We start from the raw sequence: 15,061 nt of genomic DNA on the forward strand, positions 1-15,061 counted from the left end.
GGAGATTCAGGGTCATCGCTTTTTAACTAAAATAACATGACTTGAGGTTTCCAAGTTTTAGTTTTCAAGTTATGGCTAGTTTATACAGTTTTGACTGTTTTATATTCAGATGATTATATGGTAGTTTGTTTAAAAGGCAAAAACATGCCAACGTAAGCCAGCAAATATTTACTTGAACATTTAAAGTCTGTTACCAGCTCAGTTCAGCTAATGTGTTGTTGCATGATTGATGAAAGCTGGCTTTCTTTTAATTGTACTTAGGACACTGCAGAAATAATAAAAAACAATGGCTATTATGTTTCATTTTCTCTGAGGCTTGTAGTTCATTAATGTCATTACTATTGCATTCCCGAGTCCCAGGGGAAAGACACAAAAACTGATGCAGATAATGAGAAGTTACCAGAAAATGGGAGAGAGGAAGAAAGAACAGAGGGAAAAATGAAAGAAAGAAGAAAACGATAATAAGAAGGAAAGGAAAGAAAACAGGAACAGCATGGGTTAGTGTCTTAGATTCCTGACGTACCAGCTCATTATGATTCACTCACTCATTCCTTCAAATATTCATGTGATATTGATATTACTTTGGGCAGATAAATTAATTTCTTCACCTGGGTTCTGGAAGAAAGAAAGATTAAGAAAAAAAAGTAAGAGGGGGTGCCTGGGTGGCTCATTCGGTTAAGCCTCCGACTCTTGATTTCTGCTCAGGTCATGATCTCACAGTCACGGGATGAGCCCTGTGCCGGGCTCTGCGCTGAGCGTGAAGCCTGCTTGGGATTTTCTCTGTCTCCTCGTTCTCTCTGCCTCTCTCCTGCTCATGCTCTCTGTCTCTCTCTCAAAAAAATAAATAAATAAACATAAAAAAAAAAAAAGTAAGAGAAGAAACTGGTGGAAATGATCATAATTTCAGCCCTGGTTCATCATCATTGTGAGGGTAAACAACATAACATATATGAAAGTGCTTTGAAAAAATTCTCTATAGAAGAATATTCTCTATAGGTACTATTAATAAGAGGCAAAGGCCCATTCACCATCTAAAACTGTGTTGGAGGTTTTGCAAGTGGCCTTCCGGATGGACTCAGGCCCCAAAGCACAGACAGTAAGATGGACATCTTTTATCTTGTGAGAAAACCGTGCAGAGTGTCCAATACTCAAGCTGAGTATATGAGGGTATGGTAGGAACAGAACAATGTCTCTTCAATGGCCTATGGTAAAATAAAATTAAAAAAAAAAACACACTATAGCTTTACATATTTAAGATATGATACCTTATTGTTTGGGAAGAAATTTGGTCGATGATTCATTCTACAAAACAGGAAAAGATCAAGGCAGCTGATTCATCCAACTCAAGGCCAGGATCAGATAATTATGGAGGCTGCATTCCATTGACGGAGGCCATAGTGTGGGTCGGTCACTATGTGCACACTCTTAAGTGTCCTTAATTGTAACATTTAATTGTAACAATATGAGGTGGGCGATAGTATCTCCAGTTGAAAAATTTGAGGATTTAAGCCTACTTGTAAAGTGACATAGCTAGTAAATGGCAGAATCTAAATTCAAATCCAGGTGTTCACCACCTTCCTTCTCCCTTTCGGTTCTCTAGGCATCCCTCTGCCACCTGCTCTTCCCCAATTCCGTAGGAGAACAGAGGTCCCAGGCCCAGGGACCTCCTGCAAAATCAGCTGTTAGTTCTGAGGACACTGAGGTCAGGGACCTTTCTTTCCCCAGCCCTTCCCCATTTTCTGTAGCATTTCTGGAGAGTGTGGGCATTTCCTCCTCATTTCTTGTGGTGATGGCATCCATCTGGTTGCTTCAGTTTCTGCATCAGTTTCCTGCTTCTCAGTGATGGTCTAGTTCCGGTAGTCAGGGACTACTTTGTGGGGATTAACAGAGGAGCTGGGAAGGGTGGGGATTCACTAAAAAGAGGCAGGTAGAGTAGTAAAGTAAGGGTACTGAGGAAATATGAATAGATCTAATGAATATTTATTAAGTGCCTACTAGGTGCCAGGTATGGTGCTAGGTGCTTGAACAAAAAGGTGAGCAAAAGGCATGGTAGTTCCTTCACAGTTTACAGCCATGCTGGGTAGGAAGAGACTGGCGTTAAATAAAGAGCCATATGAATTAATGCATAATTTAAAATTATTGTGCTTTACGACAGTAAAAGAGTGTCATGACAGAGAATAAGGGGAAGAGGACATAGTTCAGATGGGACAGGGGGTGGCTGTTTCAGGAAAGGCCTCTCTGGGAAAGTGACATTTAAAACAACATGTTTATCAACTGAATACTGAAATACTTGTATTGTTGAGGATTTCAGAGTAATAAAATTATTAACCTCTGATGAAAGTTACAGGTAATAGTAGGGAATACTTTTATTACACACACAAACTTTTCCTACAGCTTTTATTTATTTATTTTTATTTATTTATTTTAAATGTTTATTTATTTTTGAGAGAGAGCACAAGTGTGGGCGGGGCAGAGAGAGAAAGAGGGAGACACAGAACCTGAAGCAGGCTCCAGGCTCTGAGCTGTCAGCACAGAGCCTGATTCGAGGCTTCAACTCCGGAACTCCAGATCAGCAAGGTCATGACCTAGGCTGAAGTCGGACACTTAACCAACTGAGCCATCCAGGTACAGTCTACAACTTTTAAAAGTAAATTGCAGCTGGCGGCAAGTATTTCTACTATGACGTAATTATACATTTTCAGAAACTATTATTGTCTTTGTATCTCCTGGAGTAAACCATGATAATCACCATTTTTACAGATAAAATAACTATTGTGTTGTGAAGGGATTTCTTTTTTCCTCATATCCCCCAAGTAATCAAAGTTTACTCCTTTCTATACACATAACAGAAATTCTTTTCTTTCCATTTAATAGGTCTGTTTTAATATTAACATTCTACAATTTGTGGGCTACCTCTCATTTTTAAGTCTTAGGTAAGCACATAGTGTTTTGTGCCCAGTATAATGTTACTTAAATACCTATTTAGGATACACCTACATTTTCATAGAGAATAAAGTGATGAAATTTTAGCAACCTTTAATGGTGACCAAATGAAACACCTTGAAAGCTTTTAGAAAGTATATAATAAAATATGTATTTTCCCCCTTTTGGGGATATAAATTATTCGCCTTGTGTTCTATTGAAAGTTACTGCTTAAATAGCTTACGTTAAAAAAAAAGTTATCTTAATTAGTGGGAAGGACTATTAATCAAAATCTTTTACAATCCATCCTTACCTCTAAGCAACGACTTTGTGCAAAACCATACATGTTTATTTCAAAATGTAAAAGTAATGTTTGTAAAGAATCTCACCACCACCAAAGCATTAAAAGCATTTACTTGCTGAGTAACAGGAAAGTTTGTTAAATAGTATAAATAACAAATTTCCTCAGTTCTGATTCTTATTTTTTATAATTTATGATTTCTGAGTTCAAGATTTATTTTATAATCATTTGAAACAGGGTGCTGTCGAAAAAACCACCAGACGCCGAACAGAAGTGAGGCAAGATTTTATTCACGGCCAGGCCAAACCTGATCTCCTGATCTTAAGGAGAAAAGTGCAGAGAACGGCCCTGAACAAAGGTAGCAGTGAGCTTATATGGATTTTAGCAAGTCAGAATACGTCATTATTTAGTTAACCAATTACAATTTACAACATTTCATGGTAGCCAATTATATTGTGACATAAAGATGTTAGTTTTGGCGGGAACCTATCAATTTAAAGGTCTTTGTCCTAAGAGGGTTTAAAATGACCAATCATAGTTAGACACCTGAGATGCTGTAGGGCAGTGAGTACGTGACTTTTTACATGTTGGTCTTGCCTAGCCCAGATCTTGGTAGAGGGGGTGGGGGAGCGTTTTGCATCCTAAGTTATCTGTTTAGTAAGCAGGCGAGTTCACAGAAGTGAGATAGGGCGGTTAGTAATTTCCGATAACCCTAATAGGGAACTACATAAGCTTTTGTCTCAATTATTCATGAAAGGTGTGTTTAAGCCGAACTTATATACAATAAGCTTTCTGATATCTTATAAGTTGACTTATTACACATTGTATATGATCGATGTTATAGGTAGGGTTAAAAAAGTATTTTTCCAAGAAAAAAAGAAAACGTATTTAAATCAATGGCGCAACTTACAACCAATGGCATCTTAGAACTGGCAAAATATAGTGTGAGGTACATACTGGTGTCAAAAAGCAAGTCTTGACTTCACCCATCTGGATTATGTACAAAATGAAATACCATTCAATTTTAATACCCAACTTACCACAGTTCTTCTGCTGCATGAATGTCAGAACATGGCAAACTGGAATCAACTGTTGCCACTGGAACAGACTGCTTCTACTGGAAGAAAGGAGGACTGGTGTGCTGGTAATGTTTCCCTTTTAAATTTTTCGCTTCTTTAAAACCTGGCTAGCTACTCCTTAATTATGCTAAATCCTCTCTGTCAACAATAGCTGTGTGTTTCTGCCTCTGGCCTGGACTCCAACTGATACACATCATTTCCTATCCCTCTGGCTTCTCTCCACCACTGTGTTGTTAGTATCTAGAGTTTGAGTTCTACATTATTAAACAAACTATATATATATATATATATTTTTTTGTATTTTTAAATTTTTCTCTGTTTATTTTTTGAATAAAAAATGGGGACCTGCATTTCATCTATTTCAGACAAAAAAAATTTTTTTGACAACTTTTTCAGTTAACAACTTTCTCACTGTATCACTGGCATACGACAGACTATACATATTTAAAATGTACATTTTGATAAGTTTTAGTATATGATACAGTTGTGAAACCACCACCATAATGAAGATAACGAACATATTTATCACCTCCAAAAGTTCTCTTTTGCTCTTTTGTAATCATGCTCTCACACCCTTCCCTGCCTTTCTTCCCCATCTCTAGGCAACCACTGATCTGCTTATCACTATAGATAAGTTACACTTTCTAGCATTTTATATAAATGGGTCAAACAGTATGTACTCTTTTATTTTGTCTTGCTTATCATTATTAGTTTGTAGCTTGTTCATGTTATTGTATGTATCAATAGTTCATTCCTTTGTATTGCTGACTAGTATTCCATTATATGAACGTGCCACAATTTACTTATCCATTTACCTGTTAATGGAATTTAGATTGTTTCCAGTTTGGGCTATTGCCAGTAAATTTGCTAGGAACATTCAAGTACAAGTCTTTGTTGTTGTTGTTGTTATTTATAAAGAGCAATGTTTTTTATTTGTTTTTTAGAGAGAGTGAGAGTGGGCATGGGTGTGCGTGCACACCAGTGAGGAAGGGGCAGAGAAAGAGGAGGCAGAGAATCCCAAGCAGGCTCCTGGCTGTCACAGCAGAGCCTGATGTGGGGCTGGAACTCACAAACCACAAGATCATGACCTGAACCAAAGTCAAGAGTCCAGTGCTTCACCGACTGAGCCACCCAGGCGCCCCTCAGGTACAAGTCTTTGAATGAACGTAAACTTTCTTTTTCCTTGGACAACGTGTTGGAGTGGAATGGCTGGTTAGATGGTAGGTTTATGTTTAACTTCTTAAGAAACAGCCAAGCTAGTTCTCAAAGTTGTTGAACCACTTCACAACCCAACCAGAAGCATAGGGGAGTTCTAGTTCCTCCAAATTCTTGGCAACACTTGGTATGGTTAGTGTTTGGAGGTATTTCATTATGGTTTTAATTTGCATTTCCCTAATGACTAATTGTGTTGAGCGTCTTTTTCATGTGCTTATTTGCCATCCATATATATTCTTTGGTGAAGTGTCTGCTCAAGATAGACCATATTTGGAGCCATAAGACAAGTCTCCATAAATTTAAAAGGATTCAAGTCATACAAAGTGCGTTTTCAGGCCACAGTGGAATTAAATTTGAAATCAGTAACAGAGTGATATCTGGAAAACCCTTAAATATTTGGATCCAGTGTTGCTGTTAAAAAATCTGATGCCTGTCTGATTTTTGTAACTTTGTAGGAGATATGCTCTTTTTGTCTGGAAGTTTTCAGAATTTTCTCTTTCTCTTTCATGAGCTTAAATTTTCCAAGACCGTATCTGAGTTCTTACTTTTTCTTATTGGGCACTCAATTCTTTGCCTTTGAGTTCTTTCATCTCCCTTTAATTCAGGGATATTTATTTTTATTATTTCCTTTAACACTTTTCCCTCCCTTTATTTTTTTTCTCCTTTTGGATTCCTATTTTCCATATGTCAGCTTGTCTACTTTTATCTCTATATTTATTTCTATAATTATCTCTTATCCCATTTTTTCTCTGCCTTCTGGGAGATTACCTCAGTCTTCTCTTTCAATTTTATAATTTATTCTGTGGCTATGTTCAGCTTGCTATTTATTCCATCTACTATTCTTTCTTTCAAGATATATATATATATATATATATATATATATATATATATATATATACACATACACTTTTCATTTGGATCTCTTTGTGACTTTTTCTTGCTTCATATTACCAATATCTTTTTTTTAATGTTTATTTATTTATTTTGAGAGAGAATGCAAGCAGGCAGAGGCAGAGAGAGGGAGACAGAGAATCTGAAGCAGCCTCCAGGCTCTGGGCTGTCAGTGCAGAACCTGATGCGGGGCTCAAACCTACGAACTACAAGATCAGGACATAAGCCGAAGTTGGATGCTTAACAGACTGAGGCACCTAGGTGCCCCTTTATTACCAATATCTTTTTCTTAACTTTGGTTGTGCTTATTTTACATTCTTACTCTGCTTGTTCCAGTTTTTCTGCTTGATACGATATATGTTGTTCAGTTTGTGGTTTTCGCTCTGTAGTGGTTCTAACCTCAGGTATTTCAGGCTGTGAGCTGTATTACCAAGGCTCAGGCCTTAGTTTACGGCTCTTTTGTGATTTTGAGTGGTTAGAAGATGAGCCCCAAGGCACAAAGCCCTGGACACCAGAACTGTGATTAACCACTCATCTGTTCTCCTTCAACAAGCATTCCTCTGGCCAGAATCCTCCTCTAAAGTATTAAAAGGGAGAAGACCATGATCTCACATGTGATCTACTATCCCTTAGGCAGGCTTGCTGAGGATGTGTGAGGAGTGAGTGAGCGCTCAGGGCACTGGTCAGCCTCTCCCGCACCCCTTACCCTTACGAGGGCTATTGTTGCTGCCTTCTGACTCAAGGCGGTCCTGAGATAGGCAGGGATCCAAAGGATCAGAGAAAGGCAGAGCAGAATGTGGCCGGGCTCTCTTTACCTGATACTCCACCTCTGCGTGCGTCTTCACCCAAGGTTTATGATGGACTGTAGTCTCCCCAGGGATTTCTTAGTTTTTAAGATCAATATATTCCTGTCTCTTCTGTCGTTTCCCCAGAGCTAATTCCCTGTGGCCTGCGCCTGGTAAACATCTTGTCTGTATTTCATGGGTTTTCACTGGGGGATAGGTTACTGAGAGATTTTGAATTTTGCTATAAGGAAATTAATCTTGGGATGCCGGTGGCTCAATCGGTTAAGTATCCAGCTCTTGGTTTCAGCTCAGGTCATGATCTCACAGTTCGTGGGTTTGAGCCCCACATCGGCTTCGCACTGGCAGTGAGGAGCCTACTTGGGATTCTCTCTCCTTCTCTCTGCTCCTCCCCCCCACACACACATACTCTCTCTCTCTGAAAATAAATAAATAAACTTAAACAAAAAAGAAAATTAATCTGGTAGCAAAGTGAAATAAAAGGAGGAAGCAAACAATTACTAGTATAGGTAAGCAGTAATGAGGTTTGAATTGATAGTTTGTATGTTGAAATGAAAAGACATTTTTTTCTGTGTAAATGATTTGTTAGTTGAGCCCAAACTTGAAGAAGCTGCTGTTTTATTTTATTTATTTATTTATTTATGTATTTATTTATTTATTTGAGTGAATTGCAAACTAAGCCCTGGGAGAAATTCAAGATGTTACAGTGAAAAAGGAAGCTAAGTGAGACCAGATTGGAGAGCAAATTGTTATTATTTAAAACTTATGGACCACCCTGGATATGCTAAGTTTTATTTAAGAAAATACTGAAACACGATCCCTTCCGTTTAACAACTAACATTTTCAGGAAACGTATACCACATTTCTATGTGTGTTTTACTGCACCCACTGCCAATATTTAAACTTGTTTAATTTGAGGAATTTCCTCTTCTTAGTTTTCTTTCCCTCAATTTTTTTTTGAGAGTTGTTCCCTTTCTTTTTTTTTTCCATAAAAATTGAGACTATGAACAGATGTCATTGTATATGTTCATATTCTTGGGTTGAAATTTAGCAATTAAGACACTATCTTTATGCTATGATTCTTCATAAAGCAGGCTAGATGGACAATTTTTTACCTCCTTGTAACTTTTCAGTGTGTTTGGCCTTCCATTCAATAGTAAAAAATGGTCTATTTTTATTTTAGATGAAAAGAAAAAAAATTAATTTGAATAGCAGCATGAAAAATTTATGTTAATGATAAACATGAAAAATGTTCAGTTTTAAGTCAGACAAACAATTTTTTGTTTTGTTTTTGTTTTTGTTTTTGGACTATCAAACTGCCCCAGAATTATATAGAAAAAGATCTTGGCAGTAAGAAGTCTCATAAAATGCTGATGAGAACATAACTGCCGACCATAGTTATACACACAGCTATAATTGCCTCTGTGTAGCAGGAGAGCCCCACCCCCACCCCATCCCATATACCAGTGCCTCTTAAACTTCAGCATGCATCAGAATCACCCAGAGAGCTTGTTAAAACATGGATTGCTGGACCCCACCCCAGAATTCTGATTCAGTAAGTCTAGGGTGATGCCTGAGAACTTGCATTTTTAACAAGTTCCTAGGTTACAGTGACACCTATAGTCCAGGACCAACTTCAAGAACCACTGCCATCTATCAGCTCAATCCTGGCTGTAATGTAGCTGGAGATATTTAAAAGAACACTGTTGCCAGGGGCCGTGGCTGGCTCAGTCAGTAGAGCAGGTGATTCTTGGTCTTGCGGTTGAGAGTTTGAGCCCCTCATTGGGTGTAGAGATTACCTAAAAATAAAATCTTAAAAAACAACAAGAAAAGGAGTACTACTGCCAAAAACTACCATTGTTGAGGTCTACTCTCAGGGATTTTGATTTAATTGGTTGGGAGTGGGGCCTGGACATCTATGTTTTATAAAAGTTCTTCGGGAGATTCTAAGGCACCCTTAGCATTGAGAAGCACTGCCACATACTCATTCTCCAACCAGCATCCAGAGGAACTCATAAAGCTGCTGTTCTACTTCCATTCAAGCCTTTAACCTTAAGGTTTTATAAAGGTATTTTCATTTAAATTGGTCTGCTCATTGGTTCTGGTCACCAGCAAAACCCAAGTCATTTACCTTCTCCCTTACTCTTACTAGTTCAGCTGTGAATTCTCTCTTCTGGTTCAATCTCCCCTTTCTCTTCTCTCCTCTCCTCCATCTCTCTCATTTTCCTGTTGCTTCCTCTAGTGTTCTTCACTAACAATTTCGTCTATGCTCTCAGGCTTTCTACCATTGTTTCCCTTGGTCTCCTTGCCTACCTGTAGACTGGCTTGTTTCTGAAGATAGTACTTCCCTGCAGCCCTTTCAAGTACAGGCTGCTAGCTTTCCCACATTCCCTGGGTGTTGGAATCTGGACACCAGTTTGCAGTCTTTTTCCCATTTCACTGCAGCTTCCAGACATTTACTCCTCAACCCTTATGTAAATTTCTTGTGCCTTTGAGGTTAATGCTATCTGGCTATGCCATCTGCCTCTTACATTGCTGTCCACCAACCTCCTTGTCTCTCTATTCATTCACTAAAGTTTGGGCACCTGGCTCTCAGCCTTTGCTTCAACCCTACGCCCTGCCATCACCCTAGGAGACGTCTGCATCCACGTGGATGACCATCTGGCACTCTGGCATCTTCAGTCTTTGGTCTCCTCATTTTCCATGAGCTTTTCCTTGACCCTATCTTCCCATCCAATGTCACTGTTATGCTTTGGGCCTTTGCCATCATGAAGAGCTCACCATCTGTGAATTACTGTCTTCCATCATTCCAGCCCATAGTCAACCACCTAACATCATAATCATAAGAAGCTTATCCAGAATAGGATTTAATTCTCTCTTTTTAGAGGAAGGCCCTGCACGTGGGTACACAACTGGGCACATGTTGCTGATAAAGAGGCAAATAAAATCTTACATTATTTAAAATCTTATATGCAATAAAACTGATGAACTTGTGTACCTAGTATGTGAAATAATGAAATTCAGAAGCCTATTTCAATGAACTTAAATTCTTTTTTTTTTAAATGTTTATTTATTTTGACAGAGAGAGAGAGAGAGAGAGAGCAGGGAAGGGGCAGAGAGAGAGAAACCCAAGCAGGTTCTGCACTGTCAGCACAGAGCCCGATGTAACGCTCCATCCCACAAACCATAAGATCATGACCTGAACCAAAATCAAGAGTCAGATGCTTAACTGACTCAACCACCCAGGCGCCCCTCAGATTCTCTTTTTTTTGGGAAAAAGTAATCTGTTATAAAAGACGACTCTTTTTGGGGCTTTCTACACAGAAACCTGAAATGGGTAATATATGGCCCTAGGCATCCTAAATTGCCTTACCCAGATACCTCAAAGTTTTACCCCTGACATTTTATCCTTAAGCTAGAGATAGGTAACATTATTATTATGTTTTTCTCAGATATTTAGGTTTTACAGTGAAAAAGTTTCAGATGCCTTTTGAAAAGGTTATGGGCCTTATACAAGGAATCAGCTTTCTATCAAAGCATGATTCACAACATGATTCTGCGATATGTATTAAGAATATTACAAATATTTATACCCTTGGACATTTAAAAAATTATTTTATTTTATTTTTTTAAGTTTATTTATTTATTTTGAGAGAGAGAGAGAGAGAGAGAACAAGCAAGTACAAGCAGGGGAGGGGCAGAGAGAGGGGAAGAGAGAGAATCCCAAGCAGGCTCCGTGCTGTCAGCACAGAGCCAGACACAGGGCTTGAACTCACAAACCACGAAATCACGACCTGAGCTGAAATCAAGAGTCAGATGCTCAGTCTATTGACTGAACCACCCAGGCACCCCATACCCTTGGACATTTTTATGGGCAGAGGGAACAGAGGATAGGGAGGCAGGGACACATGCGGGCGGGTCCCTTCTATTTATTTCATTCCTTCAGTAAGGGATGTGTGGAAAGGGAGATTGCTTCCCATCTTTTCATCAGGCATAAAACAATGCACAGTGATCTTGAAATTCAGTTCTCTCCAGAGCTATCATTCTCAGTTGGGAGGAAGTTCAGGGATGTTGCAAGGAGACATGTTGACTTATTTATCTACGAACACACTTTGGACTATTTTTTAGTATCTCTGTGTCACTGGCTCATGGTGTTTTGTTTTCCTACTTTTTATGTGTACATAAGGTCTGGATAGTTTGGCTGGCAATGATGGGAAATGAGAGTAGCCTGAAGGGAATGGGTAAGGCACAGCTGATAATTATTCTTTGATAGAGACAGGCATACTCTGGCCCAGGTACAGATATTCGGTGCACAGAAAGATAGCAGATACAGTGGGACAGTGAAAACAGCAGAAGACCAGAAATCAGAAAATTCAGAGTAAGGATTTTTTGACTTAATAGCCTTGTGACTTGAGACCATTTGCTTAGTTTTTCTGAGCCCCGATTTCATTACCTGTAAAATGGGGATTGGAGTGTCTCTTTTCCTTTCCTCACAGGGTCGTTGTGAGGATGAAATAAATCACTTAATGTGTGTGAAAGTGCTTTCACAATAGTAAAGTACTACAGAATAAAGGTAAGGTGTTCTTGGAGGGTGGGGCATGGTACTCTCCTGAGCTCAGAGGCGAATTTGAAGATAAGCAGATAAACTGACTTGCGAAATCTGTGAGGCTGACATGTTAGCAATGATCAATTGTAAACTTACAAAACGGTTGATGGACACCTGGGTGGCTCAGTCAGTTAAGTGTCTGACTCTAGATTTCGGCTTAGGTCATGATCTCACGGTTTGTGAGTTGCAGTCCTGGATCAGGCTCTGCACTGACAGTGTGGAGCCTGCTTGGGACTCTCTCTCTCCCTCTCTCTCTCTGCCCCTCCCCAGCTCACTCTCTCTCTCTCTTTCTCAAAGTAAGTAAATAAAAACTTTAAAAAAATGGTCAAGATAAGTTGTAGTTTGGGGAATTATAAAATGATTGAGTGAAGATGAAGAAAATATCAGAAATTTAGTATATTAAGAAGTACCTCTAATTTTGAAAATACGCTGCATAGTTAAGCTACATCAAATGTTTTACTATCCAAATAAAAACACATATAAGCCCTTTCATAAGACCTTTTTCTTTTAGAATAATGATTTCCCGATTTAAAAATATTCCCTAGATCCTAGTTAGATGTAGGAATGGTTTAGGCGTTCTACTTTACTTATCAAGAATAATCTTTTATAATTTACTTAAAACAATCAAACAAACAATAATCAAGCAAAAAGCAAAAGTCGATTCCAAAATCCTCAATCATAATCACATTTTTCTGGCAAAGGTATGGATGTTCCTCCTAAGGAACATATCTCCTAAGTTTTTTTTTTTTTTTTTTTTAATGTTTATTTATTTTGGGGAGAAAGAGAGAGAGGGAGAGAGAGGAGACATAAAATCAGAAGCAGGCTCCAGGCTCTGAGTTGTCAGCACAGAGCCCAGTGTGGGGCTTGAACCCACAAACTATGATATCATTTACCTGAGCTGAATTCAGACGCTCAACGGACTGAGCCAGCCAGGCCCCCCCTCATATCTTCCAAGTTTTGACTTCAGTTAGTCCTTTATCCCTCACATCCTGGGCTTCAAAAACCCCATCGCTTGTTTTATGCACACCAGTTCTCAAATTGGGTTCCCTTCCATCATCTCCAAAACCATCTTCTTAACCTATGCTTGTTAAACTATGCTCGTTAACCTTCTGCCTGGGTAACTTCCAGAACCTTCAGTGCAATGTTCTGTGGTCATACTTTGGTGTTGTTTCAAAGCAGTGCAAAATTATTTATTGAATCTTTACTGCTTTCTACTCCTTTGCCTTTTATTTAAGCTAAACCAATCCTTTTGCCTGTATGTCCACCAAATAGAATGTTTTGTTCATTTTAGGTTTTGTTTTTTTTTTTTTTTATAAAAATTTTTTTTTTCCCAACGTTTATTTTTGGGACAGAGAGAGACAGAGCATGAACGGGGGAGGGGCAGAGAGAGAGGGAGACACAGAATCGGAAACAGGCTCCAGGCTCTGAGCCATCAGCCCAGAGCCCGACACGGGGCTCGAACTCACGGACCGCGAGATCGTGACCTGGCTGAAGTCGGACGCTCAACCGACTGCGCCACCGAGGCGCCCCTCATTTTAGGTTTTTAGTACATGTTGAATCCAAGAGAATAGTTTTGTTTATCAAACTTGCAGTGTAAGCTGGACACTATTTGAGCAAACACAAATGTATGCATCCCTGTTTATTATATAAAACATGAGTTTAGAGCTTTCGATTTGAAACCACCATATGGGATGGTGAAAAGCATAACACACTCCCTTCTTCCCGGGAAGCAGTTCTTGGGAACTGTAGAGGTTGTCCAGGATCCCAGCAGAGAAGTTGGACTGGTTAGAGGTGACAGTGGAGCTGTGAAGTGGATGAATTTGGCCAAAGGAGCATATGATTGAGAAAGAAAGGAGTCATTTTCTAAAGGGAAAAATGGCAGTTGGGCAAGCTTGGAGGAAGGAGAATGGGAGAGCTGAAATGTGAAAGAATTCAAAAATATTTGTAAGAATGTAAAGTCCATGAGGACAGGGATATTTTTGTCTGTGTTGTCCATGGTTGTATCTATTTCTAGCACCCAGAATAGCACCAGACATGAAACAGACACTCAATAAACATTCGCTAAATGAGTAAGTATATGAGGAATAGATGATGCGTGTGTAAAAGATGTCAGAGAGTGTGAAAAAGGTCAGGGCTAAAACAAAGTCGCACAAACATCATGGCAAATGCTAGATAATGGGAGATTGAGAAACAGAAACTGAATCTGCTTTTTTGCAAAGCTTGTTGGTTCCTCATCTCCCAAATTCCCCTCAAAATGATCAAATGAATATGTGAATAGGGTGACTCCAAGTCAGCCCTGTCCACATGACAGAAATAGCAAGTAATTTTTACTGGATCCTATATGGATGGGTGGTTCTTCATTGGAAGCCCAAGAGTGGAAGTACTCTTGTTCTGAAACCATGACATCTTTGGAATGCAAATGGAAAAGGCCTAGTAGTTTCCCTTTAAGGGGGACAGGCAATGAGGTAGGCAGTGAGGCCATTGGTGGCACATTCTTTGGCCTCTCTCCTGTTCTGCATGTCTTATGAAAGCCTGAAATCACTATTCAGGCTCCATCCAGAGACCACACTCTGTAGGTCATCCCTCCCAGTCTATTAGAAGGCTGTACTGATGTGGGAAACAAAGGCAAATGAGAAACTGAATTTCCTTTCTGCCTACAGTGCATTGACAAGTCCTTGGGACAGGCAGAGTGACATTCCTTTGGAAGCTCAGCTGCCTTGATGATGACCCTTTGCTAAGGGCAAAAGGGAATCTTAGGTTAACATTATCCCAACCTTCAAGGTCGTGTAAGTCTACTTTAACATATAAAATTCCTTTGGAAACTTCCTTTATCTCTACCTCCGAAGATATATGTCAGCAATCATCCTCCAAGCATATGGCCCCCTGATATACATCTGAAGAGTCTCTTGACTAAGGTTTTACTAGACAGTTATAAATGACCTTTTCCTAACAATAGCTAGCCCCCTCAAGGCCCTGGAAACCACGTTTCTAAAATTCTTTAGTGACTTACGCTGTCTCTAATCCCCTCCCAATCTGAGGGTATATAATCAGTCACTCATCACAACCTCGGTGCAACTCTTTCTGCCGATGGATCCTGTCCCTGTGCTTTAACAAAACCATCTTTTTGCACCAAAAATGTCTCAAGAATTCTTTCTTGGCTGTTGGTTCTGAACCCCAACACTTCAATCCACATCATTTGGCATCCTAACATGGGGTTGAGACTTCTCATCTGGACTCTGAGCCT

General features: G+C 39.3%; 1 protein-coding gene across 6 annotated transcripts in view; it reads right to left on the bottom strand.

Annotated features, from left to right (window-relative positions):
- KLHL31 (kelch like family member 31) overlaps positions 1-15,061 on the bottom strand; it is a 131,146-nt gene that overhangs the window by 2,343 nt on the left and 113,742 nt on the right. For all 6 annotated transcript variants that reach the window (XR_006717283.1, XR_006717278.1, XR_006717276.1 and 3 more), the window contains one exon: positions 524-615. The gene's annotated coding sequence lies outside the window, so the exon portion shown is untranslated. The remainder of the gene's footprint in view (positions 1-523; positions 616-15,061) is intronic.

Source organism: Leopardus geoffroyi, chromosome B2, assembly GCF_018350155.1.
Source record: "Leopardus geoffroyi isolate Oge1 chromosome B2, O.geoffroyi_Oge1_pat1.0, whole genome shotgun sequence".
In the NCBI taxonomy this organism is placed as follows: domain Eukaryota; kingdom Metazoa; phylum Chordata; class Mammalia; order Carnivora; family Felidae; genus Leopardus; species Leopardus geoffroyi.